Below are 17821 nucleotides of genomic sequence, written 5' to 3'. Positions count from 1 at the left end.
GCGGCCGCCCGGGTCTCCCCCAGCTCGGGCCACGGGCCGACCGACCGAACTTCCGCCTCAGAGCCCTTCCGAAACGTGGTGTCCATTTACCTCGCGGCAGGTTCGACGGAGCTCCTGGCACCCTAATAATGTTAGATATTTATGTCCGTTTCCACTTTCCCCACCTCAAGTATCCCATGCTTTCCCCCAGGGGGGTCTGCAAGCCACCAGAAGTCCCCAGCCTTGCTTTTTTTAAAAAACTATTTTTAAAAAATTAACTTATTTATTCATTTTTGGCTTCGTTGGGTCTTCGTTGTTGCACGTGGGGTGGGCTTTCTCTAGTTGCGGCGAGCGGGGGCTACTCTTTGTTGCCTTGCTCAGGCTTCTCATTGTGGTGGCTTTTCTTGTTGCAGAGCACAGGCTCTAGGCACGCAGGCTTAGGTAGTTGTGACTCGCGGGCTCTAGAGCGCAGTTGTGGTGCACAGGCTTAGTTGCTCCGCGGCATGTGGGATCTTCCCAGACCAGGGGTCGAACCTCTGCCCCCTGCATTGGCAGGCGGATTCCTAACCACTGTGCCACCCCCAGCCTTGCTTTTATATTTGGTTTTATCCTTAATCTGTCCCTGGAATTTTGAGATTTGAGGCTTCCTAGGTACTGGAGCACTTGAGATCATTTTGGGTGGAGGGACTGTAGAGGGCAACAAATATTTACTGAGTGCCCACTCAGCGGTAGGCACCGCGATCCGTGCTGTGAAGTTGAATGAGAAACTGCCCTTGCCCTCAAGAAACATAAAGTGGTACAAGCCTATGCAGTGTGCCAAGGGCCTAGCACAAAGCCACCAAGCCCAGCCTGCTAAGGGGATCAGGGAAGGCTTCCTGGAGGAGGGGTGTACCTAGGCTGAGTCTAGCATTACTAGCAGGAAGCTGGCTTCACGATATAGGAGAAGCCAAGAGAGTTAAAGAAGAATCATAGAGTAGAGGGACTTTTAGATCATACAGAACTTCTGGTGGAGTAGAGCCCACCTTAGGGTGTTCTCCAAAAGTAGACTTGTCTTGATGATGGAATGTAAGCTCCATGAGAACTTGCTTTCCCACTCTACTGGATCCTCTGAATTCAGCATAGTGCCTGGAACATATTCAGGTAAGTGGGAAATGACTCCAGGGAAAGAGATTCGCCATTGATCCCCTGCAGTAGTTGAATATTCATACTATAAAACTCTTCAAGGCTCATAGTGATGGTAGTGGTGGGGTCTTATCCCAGAATGTAGCTTTTTTGGGTCACCTTGAGTATGAATTTATCCCTGCATTCCCGGTACATGGCCTAGAGCTTGGTGCACTGTCAATGCTTGATGAAACCTGCTGTATTTCCTTTCTTGGTGTGTCTTTGGCCTGCCTTTCACACACGTGATGAACTACTTGTAGAACAAGGCATCCCGAGCCCCCGGGAGGTGTTGGGCACTTCTCTGGCTAGTTTTGCTGCTGCTAGAGGGGAGCCCTCACCCCCGACCCCGGCTCCCCATGCCATGTCTCTTTGTGGAGGAACTTCTGTGGGATAATGCCCTGAGCTTCTGTCCACCCTTTCCTCATTCCCTTCCAGCAGAGGAAGGCATTTCAATAAAATCCTGTTCTAACATGAATTTTGAGAGCATGCAAACCGGGGTAGGCTTGTTGGCATCCGTCCTCCACCTGTTTCCTGTTTTCAAGATTCTAATGTTCTCTGATGGGAGGGGGAGACGGGGGTAAGAAGTGACCATTTGGAATCCATTGAGGGTTTTCTTGGTTCAGTGTATAGTCACTTGGGAACATGAAGTGTCACTCCCTTAAACTCTGTGCTTTTTCAATAGTCCAAACTGAATAAAAGATAGTATTTCTTACTAACCCTGCAATAACATGGTCATGCATTTTACTCATTTTAAATTTTTGGCCCACATGTATGTTACGGCAGGTGATGTCCAACGGCTCATCTTTCTCAGAGACGAGCAAGTCCATCAGAAGGCTGTGAGCTGTGAAGATTCATGTTCTTTTTCTTCCCTCGCTGCCCAGGATCAGTATAAGGTAATGGTGAGCCAAGGTCTAGACGGGGAAAGGGAGTAGAACAAACTCAGCTCTGAAGTCACTATCTTGTCAGTAGTAAAGCTAACACCTTCATTTCCCTTCTGTATCTTATCTTGAGTTGGTTCTGAAGGTGGAAAGGGAAGAAAGCACATTATTTGTCACCCTCCCCCAACCCTTATTCCCAGGAGATCCTAAGACTCATTTGTTCTCAGTGGACTAACATCACACACAGAGCTGGGACATTTGCTCGCACAGATTAATTGGCCCATCCATTTTCTTTTGTCTCTGTGTTTAGTGCGCATTTTATTGTGTCGTTGTAGAGTCAGGAGATAAAGCAACCGCAGACATCATTTATGATTTAAACGGCAATTCCAGTTGGGTAACATTTTAATTGGCGTCGTTGGGCCATTTGCCACATGCAGGTCTCTGCCCAGCAGCCTGCCTTTTCCAAGCAGCTGTAGGCTTGTTTTCAAGCCAAGAGAGAATGTCTGCTCTCACGGAGGACTGCTGGTTTCATTTGCCTAAATAGAAGTGGATGATGGCTGAAATGTGGCTGATTTTAGCAATCAGAGGGTGTACAGGTAAGCATCCTGGAAGCACTGGGATACAGGTGTGCTTGTTTCTGACCCCTTACATTGGTACAAAACAGACTATTAAAACAATGCTCTCTCGATTGCCATGTACTCACTGCCATATTTAAAATGAATAACCAACAAGGATCTACTGTATAGCACAGGGAACTCTGTTCAATATTATGTAACAACCTAAATGGGAAAAGAATTTGAAAAAGAATAGATACATGTATGTGTATAAGTGAATCACTTTGCTGTACACCTGAAACCAACACAACATTGTTAATCAATTGTACTCCAATATAGAATAAAAAGTTAAAAAAAAAAAATGCCCTCTCAGGTTTGTTGCCTACAAACCTGAGCCTTGTTGTTCACAAGACTTCTAGGAAATATAGGAATAAAGGTATAAAATACATTTCTATTTTGTATTTATATTCAATATATCAAATATATCACCTTTATTGATAAGCATGATCTAGTTGTAAAACAAGTAAATAAAAACATCCTTTAACTTCATATTCTTCTGCAACTAACCCTTCATTTCTTTTTCTCTTGATAGCAAGACTCCTCAAAAGCACTGTCTTTATTTGTCTCAAATTCCTCTCCTCCATTCTTTTCTGAATCTAATTATGTTGGGCAGCCTCTGAGATGGTCCCCAATGGCCCCATCTCCTGCTCTTCATGGCCTTGTATAATTCCCTCCCCTTGAGTGTGGGCTGGACCTGTTGAATTTCTTCCAATGAATAGAATACAGCAAAAATGATGGGATGGCCTATGAAAAGATGCTCCCTGTTTTATATCACTAGGGAATTGCAAATTAAAACAGCAATGAGGTACCATTATATATCTATTAGAATAGCTACATTCCAAAATACTGACAACACCAAATGGTAGTGAGGATGTAGAAAAATAGGAACTCTCATTCGTTGCTGGCGGGAATGCAACATGGTACAGCCACTTTGGAAGACAGTTGGGACAGAGAATAATTGCAGATGAGCTTTGTTTAGTTGTATATTTATGGGATTGTTCAAATCAACATTGCCAAGTTTAAGTTTCAAGAGGTAGGAATTATGACTGCTTAATTTCTGCGTATAAATTCCAGGCTGCCTGAACCTCATGTAGGAGGTTGCTAATAAATGCCTTTCATAGGAGTGATGGTAAATATGTGAAGCCACTTGACTGCAATGTCCTTTCTGATTAACACATATTTATGACCCACATTTGGAAGCCTGGAAATTGCTTCCAGGCCCATCCAAATCTGTTCTGGGTAACTGAATGCAGCAATGGCACGAACAGCTTCTCCTAAATCATGCTTTAAGCTTTAGAAAAATTATAATGGAACAGTGCATAATCCTTTTGGTCTCTCCAGCGATGTACTTAAACATGTGTTTCCTTCCTACCCTTTGCCGTGACTAAACATCTGTGCAACCATGACCATACCACATTAAAGGAAAGCAACAGATCCTTTTAGCTTCTCTTGCTGTTCATCCTGTGTCCTCTCTCCTCTCCTTCCCAAAGTAGCCTTCGAGTGGGGGGCAGCAGCATCACAAATGCTCAGTCGAGAGCAGAGTTAGTCTAGATTTTTTCCGTTGCTGATCTGCATTCCCTTACGAGCCCGTGTTCTGCTAGATAGGGCTCGAGGTGCCAAGGGGGCTTTACATTTTAGTCGAGTCAAGTAAATTTACTCAGATTCAATCATTTAAACAGGCTTTTAGGGGGAATGTTGAGTCTTTTTTTGTAGAAAGGCCCCGTCTTTCTGGTTTCTGCTCCCCTTCCCTTCTCTCCATGGCGCCTGGCCAATGCATGTGGGGAGGTGCTTATGGCCCAGGAAGGGAGGCAGATGACACAGATGGATCTTCTGCATTGCAGCTGGCCTTTGCTTGGACAGTGACCACTGTAATGGGACTGTTTCTAGCCCTTGTCTTCTCCGGGGTTTGCTGTTGAAGGCCTGGGACCTGGTCACTCATGATCACACTTGCTTGTGGCTTGGCCAGGCCTTGGGTATCTGCCCTGGTCAACTCCAATGGCACCTGCCCTGGCCACCCTGTTCCAAGCCTAGCCCCCTGCCCCCCACTGCTTTTTATTTTTATTTTTTTAAACACTGCTTTCTATAAAATAGAAATAGGTATATTATATCTATAATAGAAATAGATAGCACGTATTTATTTATCTATCCATCTATCTCTCTCTCAGCTGGCTTCTAAGTCCCTTTCAAGATGATTTACTTAGAGGTCTCCTGTCCTCTTCTCTATCTCTGTCTGTATCTCCCTCTCCATCTCCACACCCAAACCTAAACCCATACCCATACCTGTACCAATCTATGTCGATTAAAAATATGGACTCTAAAATTCAACTTCCTGGGTTCAAATCCTTGTTCTGTTACTTATTAGCTGTGTGCACTTGGACAAGTTACTTAGCCTGCCTATGCCTTGGTTTCCTTATTTGTAAAATGGGGATAATAATAGCACCTACCGTATAGGTTGTGATAAAAATAAAATGAGTTACTATATGGAAAGGGTTTAGAAATGGATCTGACACGTGGAAAGCACCACCTGAGTATTTGCTGCTTTTTAAAAATTATTGATTGCCTCCCCAGCAGAATATAAAGTCCATGAAGGCAGAAACTTTGTCTGTCCTTTTTACTGTTATGTCTCTTTGTCCTTCGGCAGTGTCTGACCCACAGCAGGCACTTAGTAACTATTTGTTGGATGAATGAATAAATGAACGTATGGAGAAACAAAAAAGAACAACACAATCTATTTCAAAAACTGTTACCACCCTTTCACATTCCCTCTAGTAAAAGTTGATGTCCCTCTCAAGGTGATTTCCTCCTGTTTAGGGTTCTCCTATCCTCTAGGAAGCTGAGAACTAAGTTTTAGCTTTTTTTTTTTTGGTTGTACCACGTGGGTTATGGGATTTTAGTCTCCTGACCAGGGATCAAACCCAGGCCCTTAGCAGTGAGAGTGCAGAGTCCTAACCACGGGGCCACGAGGGAATTCCCTTGGTTTTGGTCTTTAATGAAACTTCCTATCCCCAAACTACCTTATCCCAGGGCCTCCGATCTTGTTGGGTAACCTGGTCCTGGGGAAAGTCTCCCCTCTTGATCCTCAGAAGTTCCTCCTCTTTCTTCACAAAGTTTTGGCTACTTCCTCACATTGATACTAACACTCTTCTTTCCTGCTCCAGTTGGAGTAGGGGGTACTTAGAGTTATCACATCTTGTGCGTGTGTACGTGTGTGTGTGTGTGTGTGTGTGTGTGTGTTTGTGAGGGAAGGCAGAGGATAAAGAGCAGCTCTCACAGCTTAAAAGCAGCCATTTTCCCACCCTGCCTTCCTTCTTCCTCCTGCGATGGTATCTTTCTAGTATCTGGCCTTACCTTGTCTGGCTTGAGAGAGAATTGGAGCTGGTTCTCCCCAGAGTCCTGTGGCATTAACCACTTAGCTCTCCTGATGCCCTAGGTCCTGCATTAGTAGCTGGAGGCTTTCATTTCAAGTAAGCCCCAGGTCACTCCATTAGCGGTGGGAGTTGCCACTGATGGAAATGAGCTTCCTTTTTGGTTAAGAGGCTCAGAATCCAACTGAATGTGAATTGTGATGAATTCTACTCTCACCACTCTTTCTTCTGCTGGCTTTCCTCTCTCTGCCTTGGTAAGACAGGCCCCTTTGCAGGACTGGGTTCAAGATGACTTGGCTATTTAATTTTTAAACTAGGAGTTTGTAATCAGCCCACAGGGCATGGAAGTGAGCCCCACATGTAGTAGGGGAGGGTTTGACCACCATCTGGTCCTACCCTAGCGAAGTGTTAGGGCTCTACCTTCTTGGGCATTAAGGGTCCCAATTCTGTTAAGGGGTGTCCTGGGGCACCAAAGGTGAGCTCACACATGACAGTTTGGAAAGGCTCCACAAAGTCTTGGTGCACGAGTGGGTTTTCTTCTGCTGGAAAAACCACAGGCATGATGCAAGCCCCAGCTGACAGAGGCCCTCGCCCTACAGCAAAAAAGGAATGATTAAATTGACTTTTCCATCCGTGTGCTCCCAAGGGCGTAGGCTGGTTTGCAGATGTTGGCCTGCTGTTTAGGTTCATGTGGCCTGAGCTGGAGAGGCCCCCCTCTTCTCGTTGCCAGGGTTTTATATTATTAATTAATTGGTTCTTTTTAAGGCATTGAGAGAGGGGTTCTCTCTGGGAGAGAGATATATAAAATTTTCTGCCATTAAAAAAACATTTTTCTCTTCTGAGGGATTTTGCATACTTGCTACTGGGAGAGATTTCCATTAGAAGACGGAGTAATGGTTATTTAATAAGATGTTACTCGTGTCAGCTTCTTAGCTCTCTGCTGAGGTCACTTATGTTTCAAAAGTCTGAGTGGTGGAGAATCCCTGCTCCTCCATCTCCCTGTCTTAGGAGGGGCAAACAGAGGGTCTTCTGTGGTGGAGCTCTGTGGATGTGACATGGTCACTGCTTCCCAATGCATGAGGTGACCCAACCTTCTCTTTTAAAAACCAAAACTGCTGACTGTGTTGCCATCTAATGTCAACGTTTCTTTCTTCATTTGGGGTCCTGAAAGGGGAACTTCCAGTCGAAATGTTACTCTGTAGCAGACATGCATTAGAAGAGAGAGAAATGTATTAGTGATGTTGAAGAACCTTTTGTATTTTTGTTCATCTCCCTTAGTTTTATTAGAAACAGAAAACAGGATCTTAGGAACTCTGGTGGTCATGTATCCCCTGACGTGTTTTGTGTATGTTAGGAAAGTAAATAAAATCAGGGAAATGGACTCGAGAGAGATGGAGGAGGGGGGTTCTATGTTAGACAGATGGTCAGGCCATGCCCTTCTGAGAGACAGTATTTCTGAAGAGACCTGAAGGCAATGAGGGGCTGGGCCGTGGGACGAGCATTCCAGGCAGAGGGCACAGAAGTGCGAAGGCCCCGAGCTGGGAAGGTAGGAGCACGGTGATCTCCTGATAGGATCCCTGCAACCCGGTGCCCTGGGGCAGGCCCTCTTTCCACTAAGTCAGGGTTCCTGGCCCCCATCTCTGACTTCCTTCCCCACCCGCCAGACCTCGCCCGGGTCTCCTGGAAGCAGGGCCTCTTCCTCGTCTTCTCTTTCCCAGACTCCACTGCTCTGGTGTTAGCTCTGTACCCTGCTCCCCCGCTTCTCCCCACACCTGATTTCACTAAAGCACTCGTGGAAATTTTTTCTAAACACCTAAAGTTGACTGTTGCCCTTTCTTTTCGCTTCAGCTGTAGCAATCGTGCTTCTCTTCGAAGCGGTGTGACTCTCTACACCCACAAGGCAAGGGGTGGGAGGTGGACATAAAGAATTAAGAGTTGCCACCTTGGCTTTTCACCCCACTCTCCACCCTTAGTGCCTGAAGGGCTGGTGTGTGTACCTTTCCGCTGACAAACCCGCCTTCTGGAATTGGGACCTGTGACTTCCCAGTTTCCACGAGCAGCCGCTTTGTTCTCACTCCTCATCTTACATGATTCACGTGCAGAATCTGACACTGTAAGGCTTCCAGAAACTGCCTCACCGACTAACTGGTTGACTTGTTATTTCACAGTGTGTACGTTGAACGCCAGCCATGAGAGGCGCTGCTGCAGACCCTGGGTATGGAGGTGAATCACACGCCTCCCCGTTCCAGGAGGATTTATAATCCCAGGGCGGTCACAGCCAGCCACGGGGCGGTGGAACCGACAGGAGGCGCTGAGGGAGTGCATGGAAGGGGCCCCTCGCCCGGCCGGGGGCTGGGTTGGGAGGGTCTCCCTAGACCCCTGAGCGCAGGCGTGCTTTGACTGATTTCACACAGCCCCGGTTCTCCCCCTGCCTGAACTTCCTGCTCCACCTGGCTGCCTCTGTCTCTTTGTTCTAGCCTCTCAACTGGGCGTTGAAAAAAATTATTTTATTCTAGTATAGTTGATTTACAATGTTGTGTTAGTTTCTGGTCTAAGGCAAAGTGATTCAGTTATACATACATATTCTTTTTCATAGTCTTTTCCATGATGGTTTATCACAGGGTATTGAATATAGTTCCCTGTGTTATACAGTAGGACCTTGTTGTTTATCCATCCTATATGTAATAGTTTGCATCTGCTAATTCAGTTGGGCATTTTATGTGAGTCCTTCTCTCTCTGCCTTCTCTCCCTTGCAGATCTTACCTTTTCTTATGACTTCTATGCTGGATAAGGCCCACATCCCTGTCTGGGGTCTCTCCTTATCTCCAGAGGCAGCCTCTGACTCACCTGCTCTCTCCAGCACCTCACTTTTGTGCTTCTACGGTCTCCTTTCTTTTGACTTAATAATTCCACCTCATTTTTGAATTCACCCTGACTAAAGTTTCCATCCTGGTTTAAAAGGGTTGTTGGAAGAGAGAATCTGCCATGGGCACTGGGCCTCCCTGTCTGTTCTTTCTGAGTATGCCAAGAATGCAAGGCCCCGACGGCTCTTTGTCCAGGCCATTATTCAGGGTTATGTGTGTAGCAAGCGACCTTCAGGGAAGAGGCAATGCCTCCTCCCAGACAAAGGTTTGCTACTGCTCACTATAAAAACAGTGAATCTCTCCAGGTCAGTGTTCCTCTCCCATGGCAACCCTCTGCATGGCAGGCATCCTGGATGGGTCCTTTGTGTCATCACTGTGGGATTCGGGGGACATGGGGAACCACTGCAAACCAACACAAAGCTCTGGCTACTTCTTTTGCCACATGTAATAAAATCCTCAGTCTCTGACCAAGAGGCTCATGCCTTTTACCAGTGTCCATGAAAGAGTAACTTGCAAGCTTGGAAATGGGGTAAAACTTTAGACCCCGCACAGTTTTTAACAAGTGTTACCTCTAAGCCTCTAACTCCAACCTGCCATTTGATGTCGCCAGGTAACCGGGTTTCTTCCTATGTCCTGAATGGTGCTGAGCACTCTTTTTTTCTATTATATCCTTTTCCACCCCCCAACTACCACCACTGTTGGCCTGCTTCAGTTCTCTTCTAGGGTTAAGCTGAGTATTCTCCAATTATTTCCTGTTCTGGCATCCTGCCCCTTAAACTCAACTTTGAATATTCTCTAGGAAACCCAATGTGAACTGTGGCTCAGATTTCATCTGATCTGTTTACTTGCTTGCCTGCATGTCCAGGCCCTGGTGTGGCTTAGTCTGCCTAACTGGACTCTTCCATGCTTGCCCAAGGGTCCCTAATGCCTTGACCTGGAACCAGCAGTCATGGCAAGTAGTCCTGCCTTTCAGTTGGCTAATAATAAGAGCTGACATTTATAGAGCACCTACTACGTACCACCTGAGACTCATCCAAGAGTTGGTAGCTAGTGAGAGCTGCAAAGCTAAGGTTTGGCCCTGTAGTCTGATTCCATGTGCTATAGTGCCTCCTGCTGGGAGGAACTTTCATACATATGTCTTGCCCTCATTTCTAACTCTTGACCTATCTTTATTAGAAAGGAAACCATTTTGGGACTTCCCTGGTGGCACAGTGGCTAAGACTCCGTGTTCCCAATGCAGAGGCCCTGGGTTCAATCCCTGGTCAGGGAACTAGACCCCACATGCATGCTGCAACAAAGACCCCACGTGCATGCTGCAGCAAAGATCCTGTGTGCTGCAGCTAAGACCTGGCACAGCAAAATTAAGAAAGAAAGGAAATCATTTTAAAATGCTATTTGGTCAGTTACCTGAACAACTTGTCAAACTCCATAATCACTTTATGAAATCAATATTTTTAAATAGCAGTGTTTCTCAGGGAAGACTCTGACACTGAAATGAGAACTTAATTTATCAATAGGTCAATGAGGAAAGGTCTGCAAATCAAACCCATTATATCTTGGCTTTAATCCAGTTTTTGTATATTTTTATGAAACAATGGACAGTATGGTGTATATATGAAGTCCACTGGCCTTGAATTTTAAGAACCTGGATCTGTTAAGTCTTAACTAGATGGCCTTCACCTCTGGGGACCTCGGGTTTTCCATTTGTAGAATGAAAACCAGAAGATCTTCAGGTTTGTGTTCAGATATGATTCTGTGTCTAACAATGCATGTTAACTCTCCCACAGTAGCAGAGCCCTTGTTCCAGGACTGTTATATTCCTCTTTTCCCTCTTTCCTTTCTTTTGTTTTTCCCTCCCTTCCTTCCCCTTTCTTTTCCATTTGTGTTAATATCAGCAAATACCATCACCCAAACTTGAAATCTCATAGCTGATTTGAATTGCCGCCTTTCCAGTCAATGTTTCATTCAATAGGCCATTCACATCCTTACTTGCATTTCCATTCCCAGTGCCATGTTCAATTTTATGTATTTATCACCTCATATTTCCACATCTACTTTTTCTGGTCCATTTTCTTTTCTCTTCCAGCCTTTGTCCATCTTTAGACATATTTTGTATGTAGCTGCAACCCAAGTGCTCATAAAATTTTGCTTTATCCTTGTATCAGTTAACAACTCTTTAATCCTGTTGCTACACGGTCTATGTAATCTGTGTTTTAAAAGGCTGCACACCTGTGTATGGCAGCACTGACAGTGATTCTTCTGCTGCTGAACACTGAGGTTGCTTCCAAGTCTCAAATCATGCTGCAATGAGTATTTTGGTGAGCTGTTTTCTAGTTAAATTCTTTAGTTGCAAGAGACCAATTCAAGTTATCGTCATTTTTTTTTTTTTCCCCCTTGGCCGCACTGCACGGTGTGTCTTGTGGGATTCCCTGACCAGGGATTGAACCCGGGCCCTCGGTAGTGAAAGCACGGAATCTTAACCACTGGACTGCCAGGGAATTCCCTATCGTCAGTCAATTGACGGACTTTTGATGATGATAGAGGGAGTGTCACAGAGAGGGAGGAAAGGTGAGGGGCCCAGGGAAAGGAATGGACTCTGTAGCCAGGTGGGCCTCTTCTGGGTGCTTCCCTCTGGTGGGCTTCATTTTTCACCCATTGCCACCAGCTTTTACTGTTACTCAGGCCCCATGGTGGGAGAAGATGGGTCCCTTCGCTCTTTCAACATTATATCTCTATCTTACAAGAGTCTATTTTTGACTGAAGTGGAATCTCTTTGTCCCAATTCCAAATTCTGGGAGAAAGACTCCGACTGGCTCTTTTTGTGTTGGGAATCTATGCTTTGTCCAATCAGCTGGGCCAGTGGTGGGTCAGACTGGATAGAGCTGCTGGCTGCTGGGGACCCATCCCTATAGGTGAGGAGTGCAGCTAGGATGATCGTAGTGAGCTGATACCTCCCTTAAAGCGTCCATCCTTTCCTTAGGGTAAATTCTGAGAAGTAGAACTCCTGGATCCCAGGGCATAACCATTTACCTGGTTAGTATCATCAGTTCAGGCCCAGTGAACAGCAGGCCATGAAAATTTAAATAAGCCGGTGTTGCCACTGGGATAATAGGCACCCACTTTGAGCAGGGTGTACGCAGCAAGCAACTCTGCGCAAGGAGCCACACATTTCCTTAGAAAAAAGGCATTGAATCTTTCCCAGTTCTGCACCATAGAATACTGAGGAGAAAATGTTTAGCTTGAAAAATTTAAACATAGGTGTTGGCTACATTGTCTAGTTCTTGGAGAAATTCAACATGAAGTTCCCTTCCAGGAAAAACAAGAAACAAAAATAAAACCTGCACTCTGCTTCCCAGCCCAGGTGAACCAGTGTGGGTGTGTCTTTTGGTGCCATTCTGATTGGTGGAAGCCAATACTTTGAATATCGCCCTTGAGTGAAACCCCTTTAGAATGTCTGGGTGTTAACTAAAATTGCTTCTTGACTCCAACAGGATGATTTACCTGCAAAAGGTACTAATACCAAGGAGTCAACCTGTTAGATGGGTTATTAAACTGTGCATTGGAGTGAGGCAGAATGGCTATGAAATGCAAATGTTTTATTTATCATTATTACTGTGTGGCACCCCTTCTGACAGTCATTAGTGACTGGATTAGAAAACAGAAGCGCTCAGAAAATAATTTTATTTTAAATCAAAAATAATATGGGGTAAGATGCAGCTTTCTTTGGCACTCAAAGGGAGACTAAATCTGCCATGAGATAACTCCTATTTCTTTTTTTTTTATTGAAGTATAGTTGATTTACAATGTGTGTTAATTTCTGCTCTATAGCAAAGTGATTCCATTTTACATATATGCATTCTTTTTTATATTCTTTTGTCTTTTTAAAAAATTAATTTATTTTTTATCGAAGTATAGTTGATTTAAAATGTGTTAGTTTCAGGTGTACAGTAAAGGGATTCAGCTTTATATATATATTATGTATTATATATATAATATATATATGTGTGTGTGTGTGTATATATATATATTTATTTATTTATTTATTTATTCTTTTTCAGATTCTTTTCCCATATAGGTTATTACAAAATACTGAGTATAGTTCTCTGTGCTATACATTGTTGTTTATCCATTCTATACATAATAGTTTGCATCTGCTAACCCCAAACTCCCACTCCATCCCTTCCCCACCCCCCTTCCCCTTGACAACCACAAATCTGTTCTTTATGTCTGTGGAGATAACTCCTATTTCTGACTGTAGGTAGAGGATTCTGATATAGGTGATAGTCATACTTGCCAAACTTTTATTTTTATAGTGGATTCAACTTAAGTAAGTCATGTTCCATCTATCATCTTGTCTAACCCTCAAGATAATTGAAAGGTAACCAAGGCAGGTAATCCCAATGTTGCAGATGAGAGAGCCAAAACAGGAGGGTTAAGTGACCTACTGCAAGTCAAACATTAGTGAGAAGACTAGGATGAGAACTGGGAGCTCCTGATTTCCCAGGCCCTGATTTCCCACTACAGTCTTTATTGTGGTTACATAGTTTGGTACCTAGCCCACTCTTAACCATCGAGTCAAAGTCTGAGTACACACGGTTGGACACTGTTATTAATTTTCAGGAATTTAAAGGAAATCTGAGATACTTGGCTCCATAGGGGACAAGTTAAATATTTTATTCATGAAAAGTATGACTATGCATCTATAAAAAGGGAAGCTTTTATGTACTGATCTGAAATAATTGCTAAGGAATATTCTTAATACTTTTCATTTTGACATATTTTAAGACTTCCAAGAAGTTCCAAAAATTGTACAGAGAGTTCCTGTGGGTCAGCAACTCTCTCTTCACCCAGCTTCCCCCAGTGATAAGATATACATAACCATAATCCATTGTTAAAACCAGGAAGTTGAGATTGGACCATTAATTTAAGTAAAGACTTTATTTGGGTTTCTAAGAAATATTTTAAAATAAAGAAAGAAGGTGAGATAGTGTATATTATGCATCCTATTTGTATATTTTTAAAGGGGTGAGGAGGATGTGTGAGTTTGTGTTTATTTGTTTCCATATACCTAGAATATCTCTGGAAGGATGTATATGAAACTAGAGACAATGGGTTGCCTCCAAGGAGAAGATTTGAGCAGCAAAGTGTAAAAGAAATAGAATTATGCTCTTTTGTACCAATCCATCTATTTTTTAAAAAGGTAATGAGAAATCTTTTTATGTATTCATATAAAATAATCTTTAAATCACATTTTTAAGGTAAGTAAATCTGACTGTATTCCATTTGCAAAACATATGCATAGATATCTTTGGAAGAATATATAGGAAATCGGTAACATTGATTTGCTTCCAGGGGTAAAGGTGGGTAGCAGGGGACAGAAGCAGAGGGAGACCTTTCACTGAGTACTTTTTGTACCTTTTGAATTTACACGATGTGAATTTATTTCCTTTTCAACAAAATTAAGAAAACTGAAAAAATTAAACCCTAAGAATAAATTGCTTTTACGTTGTAATTTTTTTTTTCCTCTAAAATATTCAGTAGCTTTCTAGCTACTCTCTGGCTAAAATCCAGATTTCTTAACATGACATTTAGGTTCTTTTTATAACTTGGTCTCATTATTTCCTGCCTGGAGCTTCTGTTCCACCTAAATCGTTTTACTCTCTCTTTCCTAATCCTGCACCTTCTGGCATTTCTTTATTCTTGTCTCCCTCTTCCTCAGCCATCAGAAACTAGCTCAGGCTCAGTTCTGTGACGTTCCCCCTGAACAATCCAGCCCTCTGTGACTTGGCTCTCATCCAGATTTCTGTAACAGTATATTGTCTGCCCTACACATTTGGCTCTTATCCCATACTCTCTTGTCTTTCAAGGGTAAGTGCGTTCTGTCCCCAAATAAGATTCCCAAATCCTTGTGGGCAGGAGCTGAGAAGGACAGTTTTCTGAAACTCCCTTTTCCTGGCAGAACCCTACACTTGGTAGATGTCCCAGTGATGCTTTTTGGCTAATCTCTTCTTTGCAGAAATTGTATTCCATGCATATGCTCGCTTGATATGCTTAAGAATCCCAAGCTGTATCATGGCAGTAAGAAATTATCTATCCACCCAAAACACCCTAGCAGAAAAAAAAAGAGGCCAAAGTAAGAGTTAAAAACTCAAGGAAGCACATGGTGTTTGAATATTGATATATTTTTAATATACCATTTCTGGAAAACCAGATGCATGCTAAATTTTTTTCCTCTTTTTCATTTTGGTGCATATATTTGGCTGCATTTTGGAAAATAGGCCCTGTTTTCCTGGTAACCATGGTGAATTAAGTAGTTTTTCTGATATATTATCAACTAGTTCTTGCAGTTCTTGTTTTGGGGAAATGGCAGTGTTGGAGTCAAAGGTTGACAAGTCTGCTCTCAGATCCACATGACTTCTAACTCTGTGTTCTTTTTTTTTTTTTTTTAAACAATTGGTTTTTTGTTTTTTTTTAAATTTTATTTATTTATTTATGGCTGTGTTGGGTCTTCGTTTCTGTGCGAGGGCTTTCTCTAGTCGCGGCAAGTGGGGGCCACTCTTCATCGCGGTGCGCGGGCCTCTCACTATCGTGGCCTCTCTTGTTGCGGAGCACAGGCTCCAGACGCGCAGGCTCAGTAATTGTGGCGCACGGGCCTAGTTGCTCCGCGGCATGTGGGATCCTCCCAGACCAGGGCTCGAACCCGTGTCCCCTGCATTAGCAGGCGGATTCTCAACCACTGCGCCACCAGGGAAGCCCCTGTTCTTTTCTTTATAGCCATGGATATATGTTAGGCTCCCTCCATGGCACAGCATTGTATTCAGATTTAATGGACACAGAGTATAAACTCTATTCCTTGAGGAGCTCACACTCTATCGCAGCTTGTATCAGTCTGTCCCTTGCGCACTCTGTAGCTCTGTATGTAGTAGGTGCACCCAGTTCCTGGAAGGCTGCTGATAGGTAGGCTTAGAGCTAGAGAAAAAACTTCTGAAAAAGGTTGATCTTTGAAACAGAAACCAGTAAGAACGAAGACGCAAACAACAAACAATAAGAGAAATAGCTTACCTTTGCCTAAGTCTTTTAGTTAGGCCCCATATTTCAAGCATATTATCTCTTCATCTTTACAGTAACTGATTGAGGTGGATATTATTGTTATCTTCTTTTGCAGATGAGAAAAGAGACTCAGAGAGGTTAAATAACTTGACCGTGATCACACAGCTAAGTGACAGAGCCAGGATTCAAATGCAGAGCTTCTGCCCCTGGGTCCCTGTGTTTAATCTTGATGTGATGTTATTGTTTTTCCAAAGATTAGTCACATGGACAAGTAACTTATTGATATACTTGTCTTACTCTCTCTTAACTAGATCACAGAGTCTCTAAGTGGAAGACTGTACCTCATTTTCTTATGGGTCTCCACACGTAATTATCCATAGCACAAGGAGCTGCACATTGTCAGTACTCAGTACTCCAGAATGAGTGAATGCATAAAAACAATTATGGCTTATAAATGTTGTGTTAATAAGACCATGATATGTTCAGATTCAAAATTCAACAAACCAACTACACACCAAGCAGTGTGAGGGGTGCAAAGAGCATGAAGTTTTGGAGGACCGGAGATGATGTCCATGAAGGGCCTGGCACAGGGAGGTGCCCGATACATGGTACTTTTATTAATACATTAACATGATCTGATTTAATTCTCCTTACACACAACCCTCTTAGGTGGTGTATGAGTCTGCTCAGACTGCCATAGCACAACACCACAGACTGGGTGGCTTAAACAACCGAAGCTTGTTTTCTCACACTTCTAGAGGCTCAAAGTCCTAGATCAAGGTGCTCTCTTCTCACTCTGTCCTCACATGGCCTGTCCTCTGTGTGCACGAGGACAGAGAGCTCTAGTGTCTCTTTCTTTTCTTATAAGAACAGGCCCTATCAGATTAGGGTTCACTCTTAAGATTTCATTTGATCTTAATTACCTCCTTAAAGGCCCTTTCTCCAAATCCCTCCACAGGGGGTTGAGGCTTCAACATATGAATTGGGGGGAGGGGGACAGAATTCAGTCCATAACAAGTAGTTATCCCCTTTCCATTTTACAGATGTGGAAATAGACATTTAAAGGAGTGGTTCCTGTTTTTCTGTGAAGCCTGGCTGTGCTGTCAGAAATGTCCACCACCCATATTTCTGTAGGTTTCTTTCCTCTTAGCAACTTAAAGGGTTCAACCATCTAACCCTCTCTAGGGGTATATTTTTCCTAAGAAGACAGAGTTAGTATTATCTTTTCTCTGGATGTTGCTGGTGAAATCCTGACAGTTGATTTTTTCCCCTGAGTTTCTCACCTTCATGTCTTCACCTCTCTTCTGTTATTTTATAATTAGCTGAGACCATGAGGGTTATAATGTAATTGATTAGTTCACTTTCTTCTACGTTACAGAACAGGAACCATGGCATAGCCAGGCTTACCAACTTTGGAATAAAGCTGGGGAATGGAGGTTGTTCAGCCTACAGCAAACTCCAGGTGGGACTATCTTATTGCGCTATCACCAGAAAGCACGTGGGACTTCCCTGGTGGTCCAGTGGTTAGGACTTCTCGCTTCCACTGCAGAGGGCATGGGTTTGATCCCTGGTCGTGGAACTAAGATCCCATAAGCCCCACGGCAAGGCCAAAAAACAAACAAAACAAAACAAAAAACCCCAGAAAGCATGTTATTCTTTATCTGAGGGCTTTAATATCATTATAACTCAATATTCTCTACTTCACGGTTTCTGCCTACTTGTGCCTTCTGCCGCTTCATGTCTTCTATTCTCTCTGTCTTACCAGCTTTGGTCAAATTGTTATTTCTATCTTGAGTTCACATCTCATTTAGGGAGAGTCTGGTTGGTTCAGCCAGTCAGCATCCCTTTGGGTCACTGGCCAGCATTTGGTCTAGTCGTATGTGTTGCTTCAGTACAATGGAAAGAATTCT

The 17821-nt window shown here is 43.5% G+C and overlaps 1 long non-coding RNA gene across 7 annotated transcripts in view; it reads left to right on the top strand.

Moving 5' to 3' along the window:
• LOC130708614 (uncharacterized) overlaps nt 1-17364 on the top strand; it is a 56000-nt gene extending 38636 nt beyond the window's left edge. For 6 of the 7 annotated variants that reach the window (XR_009008895.1, XR_009008891.1, XR_009008893.1 and 3 more), the window contains 4 exons: nt 1924-2033; nt 2354-2614; nt 13934-14061; nt 17290-17364. This is a non-coding gene — a long non-coding RNA (uncharacterized LOC130708614). The remainder of the gene's footprint in view (nt 1-1923; nt 2034-2353; nt 2615-13933; nt 14062-17289) is intronic. The other variant, XR_009008896.1, reaches the window with a different exon arrangement.
• Nucleotides 17365-17821: the final 457 nt, after the last annotated feature.

Source organism: Balaenoptera acutorostrata, chromosome 7, assembly GCF_949987535.1.
Source record: "Balaenoptera acutorostrata chromosome 7, mBalAcu1.1, whole genome shotgun sequence".
NCBI lineage: Eukaryota > Metazoa > Chordata > Mammalia > Artiodactyla > Balaenopteridae > Balaenoptera > Balaenoptera acutorostrata.
Note: the sequence above shows the minus strand (reverse complement) of the source record. Positions and strands in the feature narration are given on the sequence as shown.